General features: G+C 41.9%; 1 long non-coding RNA gene across 1 annotated transcript in view; it reads right to left on the bottom strand.

The window, feature by feature from the left end:
• LOC142055926 (uncharacterized) overlaps positions 1–6,599 on the bottom strand; it is a 44,305-nt gene extending 37,706 nt beyond the window's left edge. Inside the window, exons 1-2 of the long non-coding RNA XR_012660134.1 lie at positions 6,195–6,599; positions 5,987–6,101 (exon numbers count right to left, since the gene is read on the bottom strand). This is a non-coding gene — a long non-coding RNA (uncharacterized LOC142055926). The remainder of the gene's footprint in view (positions 1–5,986; positions 6,102–6,194) is intronic.
• Positions 6,600–15,325: the final 8,726 nt, after the last annotated feature.

Below are 15,325 nucleotides of genomic sequence, written 5' to 3'. Positions count from 1 at the left end.
CTACGCACGCACACGGCTGTTGAAGGTGCTACACCTTTCGACAGAAGATACAATAATGCCCAGTGCAAATTCCTATCGGGGACATGTTTGTTCTGAGAAGTCTAAAGCTGCTCCTCACCTGCCCCGCCAGTCTCATTTTGAGACTGTTTAATATTCTGTGGTAGCAAAAGTTTCCCCGGCAGCACACTGGCCACACGGCACAAGCCAAAACCCTGTTCTTCCCTCAGGTGTTGCCCTATTCTGGCTGTCACTGTGCTCCATGAGATCCAGCTCAGAGGTGGCTGCAGCCAGGGAGCTCATAAAGCAGGCACCCCTTTTGACACGTGGGTCCATTGTCACTTAGAGAAGCATTAGAACGGGTCTTTTTCTAGTAAGGAAGCATGGACAAATCCTAGGTTTGTAATTTTCAACTTTTCAGAAATACGTTTACATCTGGTTAATCAAAGTTGCTCCAGCTGTTTCTCACAATTATTTTTAAGCAATTTTTAAACTGAAACGTACTTTGTAATAGTAAAATGTAGACAGATCTGGATAAAACGTGCAAAAAAAATCAGGCTAAAAACCTGAAAATGTGTTGCTTGAACTTTGAAATATCAGATTTTTTGTCAAATTGTTGCCTTCAAATGTCAACATCACTGTAAGTTGTCTGTTAATCCAACAGTCCTAAGAGATCAACTCAATTTATCATTATTAGAAATGCACAGTAGGACCAGAAACCTTTTCAACAGACCTATGCAGTCTAAGAGGAATGAAAGCAAGATGTTGTTAATGGGATTTAATAAAGCCCTGTAGAAATTATAAAACCTTGATGAATCACGTAATGAGTAAGATTGTGCCAGGTTGGAATACCATTCTACAAAACCTTATCCTAAGGCTCTCAGTTTCTACTGAATTTGCTCCAGCAATGACCACATGAGGGAAAGGTTATCAATTTCTCTCAACGCCAGAAAAAGAATCCATACGGAAAAACGTTATAAACTGAGGTAATGCCATTTCTTAGGGAGGATGATACTGTAAACTTACTTTACAAACTCCTTTGTGAGGTCTAAAGAAAATGAGAAGCTATCAAAGTAGCTTTATAGGCAGTTACAGGAGCAAGAGCATCCACTATGGTTGCCGTTTCATAGCGAAGCCAGTGGCCCTGAGCAGCTCATTCCCCGTTCTGTCTCCTTTCGGCAACTGCTTTTGGCGAGACACTCGCTGTCTTACAGATGGTGGAAGCTGCAATGGTTGCAGTGAGATAAATGAGGCCGCCTCCTCGTGTGCAGGGATGCTGTGCCCCGCTGCAGCAGCTGTCCATACGAGTCACATACCCTTCGGCGGATCCTTTAACTTGGTCTCAGCAGGTCATTGGACAGTGGCAGCTGGGTGTAACTAGCGCTGCCTTTGAAGAACAGGAAGCAAGGAGTCTGCAGCTTCTATCGCACGTGGATACTGTACTGCCAATATCTCACTAGCAGGAACTTAGTTCCCCGGCTCTGTTTCAAATGCTGCTCTCATCACAGGGAGCTCTGGTCAGTTTAAATTCAGCCACAATGTTTACGTGATAAACACAATGGTTTTAATGAGATACAAAAGAGTAACAAGGCCAGCCTACCTACCCCTACAACTGTATCACCTGTCCCTGGCCTCTGGCATGAGCACACAGAAAGAATCACAGAGAGGAGTCTGAGCCTTCTTCACTATCACGTTCTGTGAACAAGTAATGTCTAATTTGATGATCTTGTGCAACAAGAAGATACCTCCAAAGGACACCTCAAGAGACATCTAGTCTGCTACAAGCCCCAGAAAATGCTTTTCAACCTCCCACAAAAGACAGAAGACAACCAAAAGCTGTAACTATAACATTCCACAAAAGCTTTAAAGATAGTAACCATCTACTTCACAGCTCACCAAAAATGGCAATCACAACAAAAAATATCAAAATTTCCAGCCCTGTAGAATTTTGTGCATATTTTGGCCACATCTTCTTTACTCAACACCATACAGTCCACCACAGGGGACATGTGATGGCTATGTTTCAGAGGGCATCTTTGTAAAATATTCTAAGGCTGGGAGGAGGTACTGGGCCTGAGAACAATAGCAGCACACACAAGAGAGGCGTAGAAACTCTTTCGTCTATATTTGTTTTGCCATTCCAGCTCCTGGTTCTCCTGGACTGATAGGAAGAACGTTAGAGAGAAGCAGGATTGTTGACAGCTCACATGTTTGCAATACTTTTGATAAAAAGGGCCTTTTAGCGAGTGGCTGGGGATGTGGTTTTAGCAAAGACAAGCAACATGTTTGTAGGTGCTGGAAGCTAACATGTCTCTCTAGCATGGCTCACCGTACTCAGAAGCAAGCCTCCTTCCAGTTACCCAGTCCAAATAAAATACAAATAAAGGGACTGCTGTGTAGAAATCTCTCCCAAGCCTAGCAAAACCCGAAGACTTTGGATGTAGGGAAAGGAGATGGAAACCATACTAAGCATATGCTTCATAGGCCAGCAAAGACAGCAACATCATTGTCATTGGTCAAATATTCCTGCTGGTGTAGAGCTTGCTATACTGACTGCTGTGCAGCTTTGTCCACAAGTGTCCATCTGTCAGCTGCTTGGACTCGGGTGCACAACGCCTCACTTCTGCAGCCCTCCGACAAAACTCCCACCGCCTTTGCTTCGTGTAACGAACATGAATATGCAAAGTCTCCAAATGCCACTCTGTAGCTTTATGGGAAATTATTAATTCACTTCGTGAATAACCACAGCGAATTTCTAAAGTAGCAGAGAAACAAAATATTTGTATTAACTTGTATTTAAACTCCATAACCCCCTTATGGATATAACATGAGTGTGATTGTCAAAAAGTGACCCATCTTAACTCCCTTTGGTGTTGAAACCTTTTTGGAGATCCTCACCAGTTCACAGCTCTGTTCTCGCTTCATGACTGATCACAAATAAAAGGCACTCTTTGACCCAGCGCCGGCATGTGTGGAGAGGCTATAGACATATTAACAGAACCGGAATTAGCGCTGCCCTGATTTTCCCCCCAGCAAGATCAGGCTCTGTACAATTTGGCAATGGGTGCTTCCGGGCACTGTGTATGAAAGCATAGTGCCACCTGGGCTGGCCCCAGTTTTAACTGTGTTATGAAAATATCATTATCATATTTTCCAGCTTTACTATAGCTGATTCTAAGAGCAGTTAAGTTTCCACATAAAACAAATGGTACTTTTTCTTTGTATACTGCCAGTCCTTGCAAATTAAACACTTATGCTTGCAGTTGTACAAGCCATAGAGAGCCATTCATCTAAATCCGAGAAGGAGAAAGGCACGATTTGCTGTAAACCTTTTAATGTTTTACCTCATGTTGGTGTTGGTGTCAAGACAAACAGATCCATCAATCTGCCTAAATATACAAATAGTTTGAATGAAAGAATCTTGCATTCTTTTATAGCTGAAGGCTGACAAGGAAGTTACTCTTTATAATACGACAAGAGGCGTTTTCCCTGTATACCTGAGAGAAACCAGTATGAAGAAATACAGACAAGCCCTGTAGCATACTATTAGTATGTGCCCATCCTATGTAGGCACAGACCAAAAATAAGATACACAGGTATAGTTTCTGTCAGTCTGCCTCTTTAGCTGCTGTGCAGAATTTAGTCCGTGTGCCACAATCAAGTGAATATGCTGAGACATACCAGGAAACAGAACGGAAATATGGCCTCAAACTAAAAAAAAAAGGAACAAAGCTTCCTAACAGACCCACATATGAGAATTAAATCTTTAATAAAAAAACAAACCAAAAAAACAAAGCAAACTATAAAAAAAAAAAAAAGAAAACAAAAAACCCCAACAACAAAAAAAACCAAACAAAAGCCCAGACAAAACACTTGCCTTATCTCCAGCCCTGGCCGTATCTGTAAGTTTTTCACAAAGCATTACGCAACCCAAAAAGGTTGCCTTGAGTTTTCACGAGGGCAAACTTCCAATCATGCGAATAACAAAATAAACAACAATCCCAAAATCATTTGGTCCAATATTCACTTAGCAGTGACCTGAATTGCTAAATAGTGCTATTCAGAGGCACCCTAACTTGGGTTTGTAAACAAGAGAGTTGTTCCCCAAACATGAAGTTAGCGCACTGACTCTCCAAGCCTACTAGGCGGGATAACGACCGCCTGATGTTGGAAGGCAGCACACTGATAAGCATGGCTCCACTCACGGGGAAAGGCCATCCTATCCCTTTACAGCTGACTCTACCGTCTACAGGTCACATTCCCAACAAACCTTGACGTTCTGGTTGACTTGACTTTTTGGAGGGTACTAAGTTCAGGAAGCTTTGGTTTTGATTTTAAACAGTGCTTAAAAAACTGCCATACATCCTATTTAAAGAGGATGGGAGATTGCTGACATAGGGCGAGATAGAACAGCAGTTTTCATCACGTTTAATTGCCAAAGAACATCTTGCATTTCTCAAACAGAGAGGGGAGGGAGAGGTCACCCTCGGACTCCCCCATCTTTGCTTTCAGCAGATTTCTACTTCCTCTCCCAAAGCGCTAAGCAGCCTTGCCTTTCTGCTGCGTTCCAGCCCTAACGGCTGCATTGGAGAAGTGGGTGCTGAGCACGGGCAGCAGAGGTGGAAATCCCCCTGGTCACATCGTGATTGCTGTGCCAGCGAGAATGCGATCCAGTATATGCAGTCAGAAAGAGAAGTCGGGATCTTTCAGAGGGAAAGTTGCTGCACAAATGCACACTACCATGGCCAGTGCTTAATTTCAAATGGAACATATTTTTTCTAAGAAATCACTGAGTCACTGGGGAATGCTGGAATTAAGTCAGAACATGAGATTCCTGGAATGTTTGCCAATCCTAGTAGCAACCCGAGTGAGGGCCAGCTTTGGCATATAAAAGGATTGTTTTTCAGTCCGATAATAGCGCCACAGTGAAAATGAAAATTGGTCCATCAAGTCAAAATCTGGCAGTGGTTACCATGGCCCTGGTAGAACACAGGCTTCTTCATGGTCTGTGAATGCAACACATGCTGGAAAAAGGCAAACCAGTTTACATTTTATGCCATCTCCAGTTCTGATGTAGAAAATGAAAGGCCTCCCATGTTGCTCTTATTTGAAAAGGTAGGAGGGAAGGCGAAGGACTGAAAAAAACGAGGTACAAACAGTACTGGGGCCCATTTTGAGTGTAAGTAACGGATTTAGAAATTGAGTATTTTGCAGATATGAAAAGCATATGGCTACGTCAGCTAGTACTTACGTTTATGTCATTTCACTGGCATCATACAGGCAATGACTGAAGCAGCCATGCAGTTTGTTACCAGGGGGTAGCGGAGTGGGTGAGGTACTGCAAGGAAGAACTACTCATCACTGCCCACCTGGGTGGCTACATGCAGTGTTAGAGACTTCTTCATACAGCCATGGTACCAACGCACAATGTATTTCAGTTCCTGGTGAACATCGGTTTCACGAGAAGCACAGAAAGAGAAGAATACGATAGGGACTTGGGGCCTGATGGAAATCCTGCTACACTTTGGATTAGGCTTCTGGGATTCAGTTTGCCATATATGAAAGCGACCCCTAGAAAATGAAGAGCAGGTGTGAGAAACGGTAACTGCTCTTTACTATCAGAAAGCCAACCAACGCCTGTTGTAAGAGCTTGAGATTGTCGACTTGTACAGCAATGAAAATCACGTCCATTTGCAACTACTTACAAGAAAGAAACAAACACCTGATGGAGAATGATACACATGAGATTTACAGACAGAAGCCTGGAGGGATTACTGCATATTTGTAAGGAACTCCATGAGGACATCCTAAGAAGGTATTGCATGCAGGTGAGGCGTGGTAATGGTCAATAGGGACAGTCTCATTTAATTACAAATGTCAACTTAAAAAAAGACAAACCAACCCAAAACAAACTAAAACCATTTCATAGTCTAAGCCTCTTCATTCTCTAGAGCGTGGTTTAAGCAAATACATTTTAATTTGCGCTTACCATGAGCTAGAAGAGCGCATGCTGCCAGTCCTGGCATTTCATTCTTCTAAGCCATTCCTCTGTCTCTGTTTTAACGCGAGTATTCCCCATGAGCCTCCCGCAGTCAGCCACCTTGCTGTGGAAATAAATGTCACACTAACACGTGCCACACAACGCAGTTCCTCTCCAGGTATGCTTGTAGCATCTCTACGTTAAACTCAATACTTACCCCTAAGGCCAGGCACAGGAGTGCCATATGGCTGCCTCTCAAACGCTGCAGCCGTGTCGCCTCGGTTGTGTTGAGTTTCCAGGATGTGGACAGCCAGATTTCTCTCGTATCTCTGATCTCCTTCAGACAGATGGAAGCCTGCCTGTGAAGTGTAATGACGCTTACGATATGGTTGCCCCTGACAGTTCTTTCTTTTGATCTTGAAGACCTAAGGCAAGATTGAAGTGGGTGCTGCCAATGCTACAAAACAACATCTTGAACTTGTTTCCCTCTTGCGTAGTCGAAGCAAGGCTAGATTCCAATGACATGTGGCCTCGTCCAACCTTACATTCCCTCAGAGATAAGGAAGGCATTGACTTTGGCTTTCAAACCATACAGATGGAACAGCCCAGACGCTTCAGCCAAAGGCACTGTGAGGGAGAAAGCACAAATGGGACAGAACTGAATTCTGTTTGCTCATTCACATCCCAGCACAAGAAACCGCCGCATCCAGCCATGCTGCCCGGAACAGACAACTGTGATCAGATGTCATGTCAGTACTCAAAAAGGGATACGGCACAAATTATTTGTAAAATGAGCTTAATGAAGATACATATTTGGTCACAGCTGCTGCTGAGACTATATCGGAAGGAATCCGAAAAACAGGAGGAAGCAAGAGCATTAGTAAATTACAAGGGTAGATCAAGATCTTGCTTCTGTAAAGAAATCCCAGCCTTGAAATCCAAAATATTTGACCCCAGCTACCAGTGACTCTTCTAGAACCATGGAAGGCACCTACCAAAAAACACCTGGAGACTCTGTAGCTCCGCAAAGGGCCATCACTACTTTTCTGTGTCCTTCTTGAATTGAACCAGCAAATAAAATAAGTGCTTGTGCTTATGGTGCCTGCTCGCATTATCTGCAAAAAAATTGCAGAGCTGGGTATACTCAGAATTAGAGACTTTTTAGAGTGAAGAGGGATATTACTTACTGAAATTTGTACAGATGGAGTGCTGCATGTCATGTGTGGGAGGATTGGGGTCAATCTTGTTAGACATAATAGGACTTTATTCATTATGGATGAAAAGATTCAGATCTTACTGTTATGGCAAGAGGATCAGTTCAGCTGTGCTTTAAGCAATTTTACAACACTTAAAGAAGAGTGAATTAGACTACTGAGACCAACTGGTTAGCAAATTTCAAAAAGCTGCTGGAATATTTGTAAGATTCCACCTCATCTGCTTGATGTCTGCAAGACACAAACATAATTTCCATTATGAAAAGGAATAAGTATCAACTGCTGTTATCTTATATAAGAATTATTGGGGCTATCAATCCTTATCAAGGCATAAGCTGATCACCAGCTGGGATCTGAAAGAAATCCCCTCCGCTCCAACCCCACCATGGCTATAGTGTTAGATAATTAGCAGTATATTGAGGAAAGGAAGATTAACACCTTGCTTCAAAGCAGCCACAACTGGGATATTAGGCCAGATGGACAATTATCTGTTCTGCTAATGCAACTTTTCCACTCTTAAAAAATACGCCTTTGCTCAACAGAAATTCCAAATTATTACCGGGTTTGGTGCCTTACGAATCACTAACCACTTTAACCACTGATATTTAAGTGGTTTTACTATATTCTGTAGCTCCTGGGAGAGCTCAAAGTCAGGACGCCTTCTACCACCCTCGCTAACCACTACTGCCTAACTAGGGAACAGCCGTCTCTCCTTACCACGTTGAAGCAGCAAAAGGATTCCTGGGCCACGGGATGTAGAGCCTTGGTCTGGATCCCTCAGAAATCTGTCTGGATTACAGCACATTACAGTTGCTGCCATTGTGCTCCAAATAAAGGCCCTGAATTGTCTAACAGATAAAAGTTGCCTTTTTTTTTTTTTTTTTTGAGATGAGATGCTTATGTCAAAAATACTTGAAGAGAATGAGAGCAAGTATTCAGCCCACATTAAATTATTTTGGCAATGAAACTGATGAAGAAAAACACAATAAAAATGCTGCAGAGAACTTTTCCAAATGTTTCTTTGAAAGAATTTGTACACAGCCAAGAAACGTTGGTTCCACACCAGACTCCTAAGCCAAGCTTCTCTTTTTTTTCCTTTTTGAAAGATTTTATTGGTACCCTTAAATTTTGAGGTTTTTCATAAGAAAGAGAGCATGCCTTGCCAATGACTTTTGCTCTGCAACTCTGAAAGGTTTGTTTTCAATGTTTTACTATTATTTCTAATTCTTGTAGGCTGTAAAATCTTCAGACTTTGCATAACTTAAAAGTTGCCAGACTCTACTAAATGCCTGATATGGCAGTGAAACTGTTAACAGCTTGATTGTCTACACAGAGACTGTAAGGGCAAAGTCACCCTGGCAGAAATGAAAACCATCTATCTGACAGTCTCAAGATTGCTCATCTGCACTCGATAATAAGGAAATCAACTGCAGCCCTTAAAAATTTCAATTCCACATTTTAAGACAGGAAAAGCTCCAGTAAGGTTGACTATTTTAAGCATCACCTCACTGAAGCTATTGCTAATTGTCACCTATTTCCTTCACGTTCCATGAATTTTAGACAACTAAGAACGGAGGAATTAGAAGTTTTTAAAAGACAAAACTGAGGCCAAACATGAAAACTTTCAGTTTGCTTGCAGCTGCTTTAATTCTTCTTGGCTGCTGTGAGAATTACATATGATATGGTTTTTGACCTGTACTAAAACTACGGCTTACTAAGACTGTGGGTTTGATTTTGTCCTAATAAAGTTTGCCTATAATTCTGTATAAAACAGGGATGGGAGTTTTCAAACTACATTTGCTTCTGGTAAAACTATTTTTCTTTTACTTAACACACACACACGAAAAACCCTATATGCTTACTCCTATTTTATTTGAAAGAATGTTTTAAGAAAAATGCTTGGGAAATATTCAAATAATGTCATGCAACCCAAAACTTTGCTAGAATATCCTAGTAGTTTTGGAATCCTCCAAGCAGTTCTGGGTTACAAAGTCTACAGTACACAATGAAATGTATACAACACTGGGAAAGACATCATGTTAACTTTTAAACACTATGCTAGACGAGTACAGGACAAGCAGAAATTCATTTCAGAAAGAGATGAAGTCACACCACGCTTCACATGCATGGAGCTTCACCAACACAAATCGGTGCCACTAGGTTTCAGCTGAACACAGAGTTCCTACGCGCATCGTTAAGCTGGGGGCTCCCTGCTAGTCCCGCAGCCCATTTTACACGTTGTATGGACAAAGCCATCCTCAGGTAGTCAGGAATGTCTTGGCTACCAACTTCGAGCCACTTGTGAAAACTACTATGGGGGTTGCATTTACCCGTCTGTAAAGCTGTCCCAAACAACTGAGCCTGCCTTGCCTGAAACAGCCATCCTGGTTCGCAGGACAAAGAGAACATTCGCATGCTCCCTTGAGATTGGACTCAAAGCAGTGGAATTCTCCTCCTTCCCCATTAATCTCTGAAGTACAACAAATGACAGCTTTTGGGGTTAGGAAAAATCTTTCTTACCAAACAAATCCTATTGTTTGTTTGATTCTTGTGGTTTCATGATGCTGGCTGGAGTCTGGGGACAGTAATAATAGCGTAGGCTCTAAATCAGCAAGTTGGCCAGTTTTGAGTCTGCCCTTGCAAGGACACAGAGAAGACTCTAACCATGCATGCCTTGCAAATAAAGATGGCTAGTGCAAAGCAGAAACTCTCTCACTAAAAAAAACACCAAACCAAAACCCCCCAAAAATCCACTCAAAACCCACAAATGCTTTCATTAAGGCTATGTGTGCCAGTTTGAATTCAGGCTCTCTCTAGCTTCAGGAATGCTAGTGCAGTTCTGTAGCAAATGCTGGAAACCACTCCAGAAGCATCCCTGTTGCAAGCTAACACAGTCATTCTGTACATTCAACAAATCTAAACTGAAACTTTTAATTATGCGATAGTACAGATTGCAGAAACACTGCATAAAACCTGCTGTTTACATATGACAATTTTATTAAGAGGGATTCTCCAGGCAAAATCACCCAAGTCCCTAAACAAACAGGTCCTTTTGGAACAGCCTTGGGTTTTTTAAAAATACGCTTGTGCTTCAGACAGTCTATTTGCTAGTTCTGCTCAGTTTATAAAACACAGAAAAGGCCAGAAGTATAAGATGCAGAGAAGAGCTCCTAGGCAACAGCCTAGCTATTACCTACTTGGATATAAAGTAGAAGTAGCACAGGCACCTTTTTTCTGGTCTTGTGTTCTTTGCTTCTTTGGCTTTTATTACAGTTGTCCAAAAATGAAACTTTCTGGTTTTGGGGAAGCAAAACAGCCACTTGTGTTTCCTTGTAAGTTAGCTATTTCAGCACACACATCATGAATGAATGAAGGAATCAAAAAAATAATACCCAGTGAGATCAAATCTGCTGGCTCTGGATCTCCAACTAGAATACCAACACCCCCTGAATGTCATGACCTCCAGTAGCATCTTTTAGGATTGGAACGGGGATAGCCTTTGCCTAAACTGTGTTGACACCAGTATACAGGGTGAAACAGTGGGTCGAGTCAGCAGAGGGATAACACTAGGCACAGGCTATCAACAGACCGGCAGGAACCAGCTGCGGCACCAGCATTATGGACAAGGTAACGGTGTTGCCCTAGAGCACGTGTGGCGAGAGCTAAGGCTGGTGCACGCTTTGTCCTCAGCAACTACCCAGGACCACCCTCAACAGTCACCCTACAGAAGTATGGCATTTCTAACGGACTACAAGGGCACACAAAGCGAAGGAGAAAGAAGATGGTATACGTTTTATAACTAGAGTTGGCACAATAAATACTAATGAAATCAGGAATGGTCACATTACACAAGCATGAGACTAATAAAGAGCTCAAGTCTGCTACTCCCCAGAACACGGTTGTTTTTCTAAAGAATTGTTAGTTTTGGAAGCATTTACCATGCCTGTTGTATTTTTCTGAAACAGAACAACATTTATTCTATCCTTTATTGGATAAGACATAAAATAACAATCCTAAATAGGTGTGGCCATTAAAAACCGCCTGCTGTCTTTGGCAAGAGCACAGAGAGCCAGCTCCAGCAATCAAGCCAGGTCCCCAGTGTGGGAAGAAGAATTCTCTCTCTAGTCCACTTCCCAGGTTATTTCAGATGCTAAGTTTTAGGCTGACATTAATTTATATCCCTCTATTCACGATACAGCCACACTGCTGTCAGCTTTGGTTCTCTCTCACCTTGAGCAACAGCTTCAATGACTGGCTGTGCTGAGCGAGGACAGACATTATTTCAGAACGTTACTTCATGCTGCCTTTCCAAGTCGTTCTGCTTAGCGGCATTTGACAAACAAAAGCTTTCCGGAAAGCTTCCAAACATTCAGTACACTACTCCATACCGTCATTTTACAAGCACATACAGAGAAAACTCCAGGTCTCATTTCTTGTTTTATCTCATTTCACAGTTACTTACCAAGTCAGCACTATTCAGTATGCATTCTTTTCCCTGACCTGCAAAGCACAAGCCCAATATCTCTGGGCTGCAATTCTCTGTGCAAAGAGCAAGTTCTCCTTCTACCCACTATGTCCATTTTGGACACTTAACATTGGCCCTTTTAAATGTGTCTTCTAATTTCATCACTTAGTCTCAAGAGAGAGAACTCCTTTCGGTCTCTTTGATTAAGGACAGCACAACCTCTGTGGCCATCAGGGGCATGCTGTGCTGGCCACTTCATATACAATAAGTTAACTTGTGTAGACTGTTCTTTCACACATGCCACCGTGAACTTCACTCCAATTCACTCCAATTTAAAGGTTTCCCACCTTTAAATCCATTGTTTAATGGATTTAGCTAATTATTACTCTGGTATGAAAACACAGCTTTCGATAGGGAGCGTTTGCACTACAAATGGCCTTTTATCTCAAAAACTGTAATACTTTTTTGTGGGAGGGGTAGGGGCTACAAAAGTTAGAGACTTAAGCTTAATTTTTCAAAACTTAGGTGCTCAAAATCCTTCTGAAACTCAGTGGGTAAACTGCATTAGGCTTTGAAACTTCCTTCCTCAAACTGCAGTCAAATTCATATTCTATGTGTGGCCTCATGAACAAGGTTAAGGAACCATCTTTAATTAATTTTGTGTGTGTGGACAAATGGCCAAACTTTTCAGAAGTAGAGTTCCCACCCAAACTGCAAGATTTACAAGAGGATGACCCACATTGGGAAGAAGTTCAAGAACAGAGAAGTCCTGGGGTAAAACCCTTAACCTACAACTAGGTAGCTAGCTGACAGAACTGAAAGGATACGTGACCTCTCTTCTAAAAGAGGGACCAGACAAACGGTCATACGGTAAAGACGTGAGGATCAGTCATCCGAGAAATCCCTCCCTGTTGCACTCAAGGCAAAACCACCTACCTGTTCAGAGAAACGATTAACAAGCTGTCAAAAGCTCCCCTCACAAATATTCCAGCTCAAGCCTGACAATAGGCAGTAGTCAGTCTTCCTGCCCCTGGAAACTGTCCTACAGGTAGAATTATAGATGTACTCATGGACAGACACTGAAACTGTGTTCTAAGTGTGCATTTATATTTCAGGCTGGCACAGCTTAAGCCAGCTCCAGTTCCAGCCTAGAAATCAGTGGCTTTGTCATCACGAGAGAGTCTTGATGCTCAGATTAAACACACGCAGATCTAGCAGATCACTGCACGTGATGACACCTGCATGTTCGAAGCCAAACCTTCTCTCTTTGCTACATGATACCTCTCCTTCCGTAGCAAGTGGAAATTCTTGACTATTCATTGACACCTGGCATTCACTCGTAATCTACAGGTACATATAATGGTAGATCTTAGGAATGAAATTATTTAATACTACAGAAAATTACTGCTATTAAAAAAACATATAAACAAAAATCTCTCCCTGAAATCTTCACTCGAATACAGGCTTACGCTAGCTATTGGCCTACCAGACAAACCTTGCTAAATTAATTGTAATCGAAGCTTAATAGAAGTGTGGCATAGGTACCAAATTCTTTGTGATAATTGTAAATTTTGAACTGTATTCTATACAATTTTGAGATAAGTGAAGTTTAGGCTCAACATCATATATAAGAAGAACAACAGAGCGCCTTGTATCTACTCGTGATCAATTAATTCCCTTTTCAATACATATTAACCTGCTGCTCCTTGTTTCCAGTTTTTATCATCTCCACTCCTTGCTTTTTTTCTGTCCTCTGGCCACAGATTGTGTTAAAAAAACAAAAAATCTCTTAAGTGTAATACTCAGGCAGACTCTTTGCCCTGCTGAATTCAAGTCAGAGAAATACACGGACTAAAAATGGCTTTCCGAGCTTCTCTTTCCTTATTAGCTGACATAGCTTCTTCCCAAGACACTAATTTGCTTTACAAAGACCTGTGAATTACAGCACTTGAAAGAGTCCCTGCCGTAATAAAGCATCAGTGCTTTAAATAGTTTTTACTGAAGAAACTTTAACTAGACAGAAAGGTAAAACTGTGGCTGGCTCTTGGACCAGGATGGTTTTGCCTCCTCACAACAAGATTTAGTTGCTGTGTTCTTTGCGAAGAGCGGTAAAAAAATTGTGCTGTGGAAGGATGAAAATACCACTTCTGGCTGAGCTAACTGCTTCTGTAGTCTACATTTGCTAAATGTTCTAGCAGAGGTTAGAAAACTGCTTGGAATGGCTTGGAAACTTTAAATTGGAGGCGATAGGTAAAGAAAGTAATTTCATGATAATCAGAAAAACGTTTACATCCTTAATACATGAAACATTACTTGTTGAGAAATTAAAATTGCAATTTAAAATTGACTGATACAGTCATGAGTAAATCTAAGCAAGAGACAGCATTTTTTAAATTGCATCATTCATAGCCAGGTATGGCTCATCAAACAATGAATTCACATGTATTCAGTGGCAGAGAGAAATTGTTCAAGCAACGCTTAAGTCACACAGGTATTTCTGTACTCCAGGAAGCGGGAGAACTTCTGAAAACCAACGCAATAGGGAGGAGCTAGAGCAAATACCAACATTATTTTATCTCTGCTTTATTGATATTGTGATCCAGTATCTCTGGTAGCGTATTATCCTGTTCTCTGCCTTTGTAGTCAGTGCTCAAACAGGATAGAGACGACAGCCACAGAACTCAACCTAATTCTTCCTTATGCTCACATATCTTGCATTCATGCGAGCTGCACTAAATAGGATCTCCTTGCGCTAGCTCTGTAGCCTAAGACAAATCGTTCACCCTGGGAGGAGCTCCACCTCTCCAAAAGCATATTCCTCATCAGCTCTAGTGTAGGCTGCCACTTAAACACCACTCTCCCTATGCCAAACCTAAATCCAGCAAACCCTGCTCCAGATCCACCCCACACACACTCTAAAAATCAACCTGGCAGAAGCTCTCCCATACACCAGCGAGCGGTGCACGGTGCCAATTCAATTCAGCACTGAATCAGCTCTATAGATCCACTAAGATTTACAACCAGTTTCCCCTTCTTCAGACCTGGGTAAGCTGCAATGGTTAACTCCCTTGTCACAGCCACATACCACCACACGAAAACGAAATGACTCTTCATAGGGACTCACAGACGTTCTGTTAGTCAAAACAGAAACTGCTAGCGTGAACTCATTATCCCAACTCAAAGGCAAAGAGGAGGTTAAAAAGAGATGGGTAATATGTCAATTAAAATCACAGTAAGCTATTATGATTTGCTTGCAAAAAGAATCCCTGCAGTACCAAGGAGGGCACCTGGAAGTGGAAAGGAGGTGACACAGAATCACGTCTGACGCTGGAATTTCCATTCTCTTGGGATATGGGATTGCTAGCACCTGCAAACACCTGCTGCAGGGAGAGGCGTCCCTTTGTTGAACATTAACTTCTATTATATGACCAGTACACCAGTGTTTTAGCAAAGGATCTATTATAGACCGTGACAGAATAAAAACCCCATTTCCTTCAGAAACAAGGAACCTTTCTTCCAGGCAAGGATTTAGATCTTGGCTTGTATTTGCACATTTTATTTATTATCAGAAGAAAAGAGCCCCTCATCATTTGTAACCATTAAGACATGCAAATAAAACCTCTGAAATGACCCTTCGATGACCAGAATACACAAAACATCCAGTTTAGC

Source organism: Phalacrocorax aristotelis, chromosome 4, assembly GCF_949628215.1.
Source record: "Phalacrocorax aristotelis chromosome 4, bGulAri2.1, whole genome shotgun sequence".
Lineage (NCBI taxonomy): Eukaryota > Metazoa > Chordata > Aves > Suliformes > Phalacrocoracidae > Phalacrocorax > Phalacrocorax aristotelis.
The sequence above is the reverse complement of the archived record's forward strand: the minus strand, read 5'-3'. Positions and strand labels throughout refer to the sequence as shown.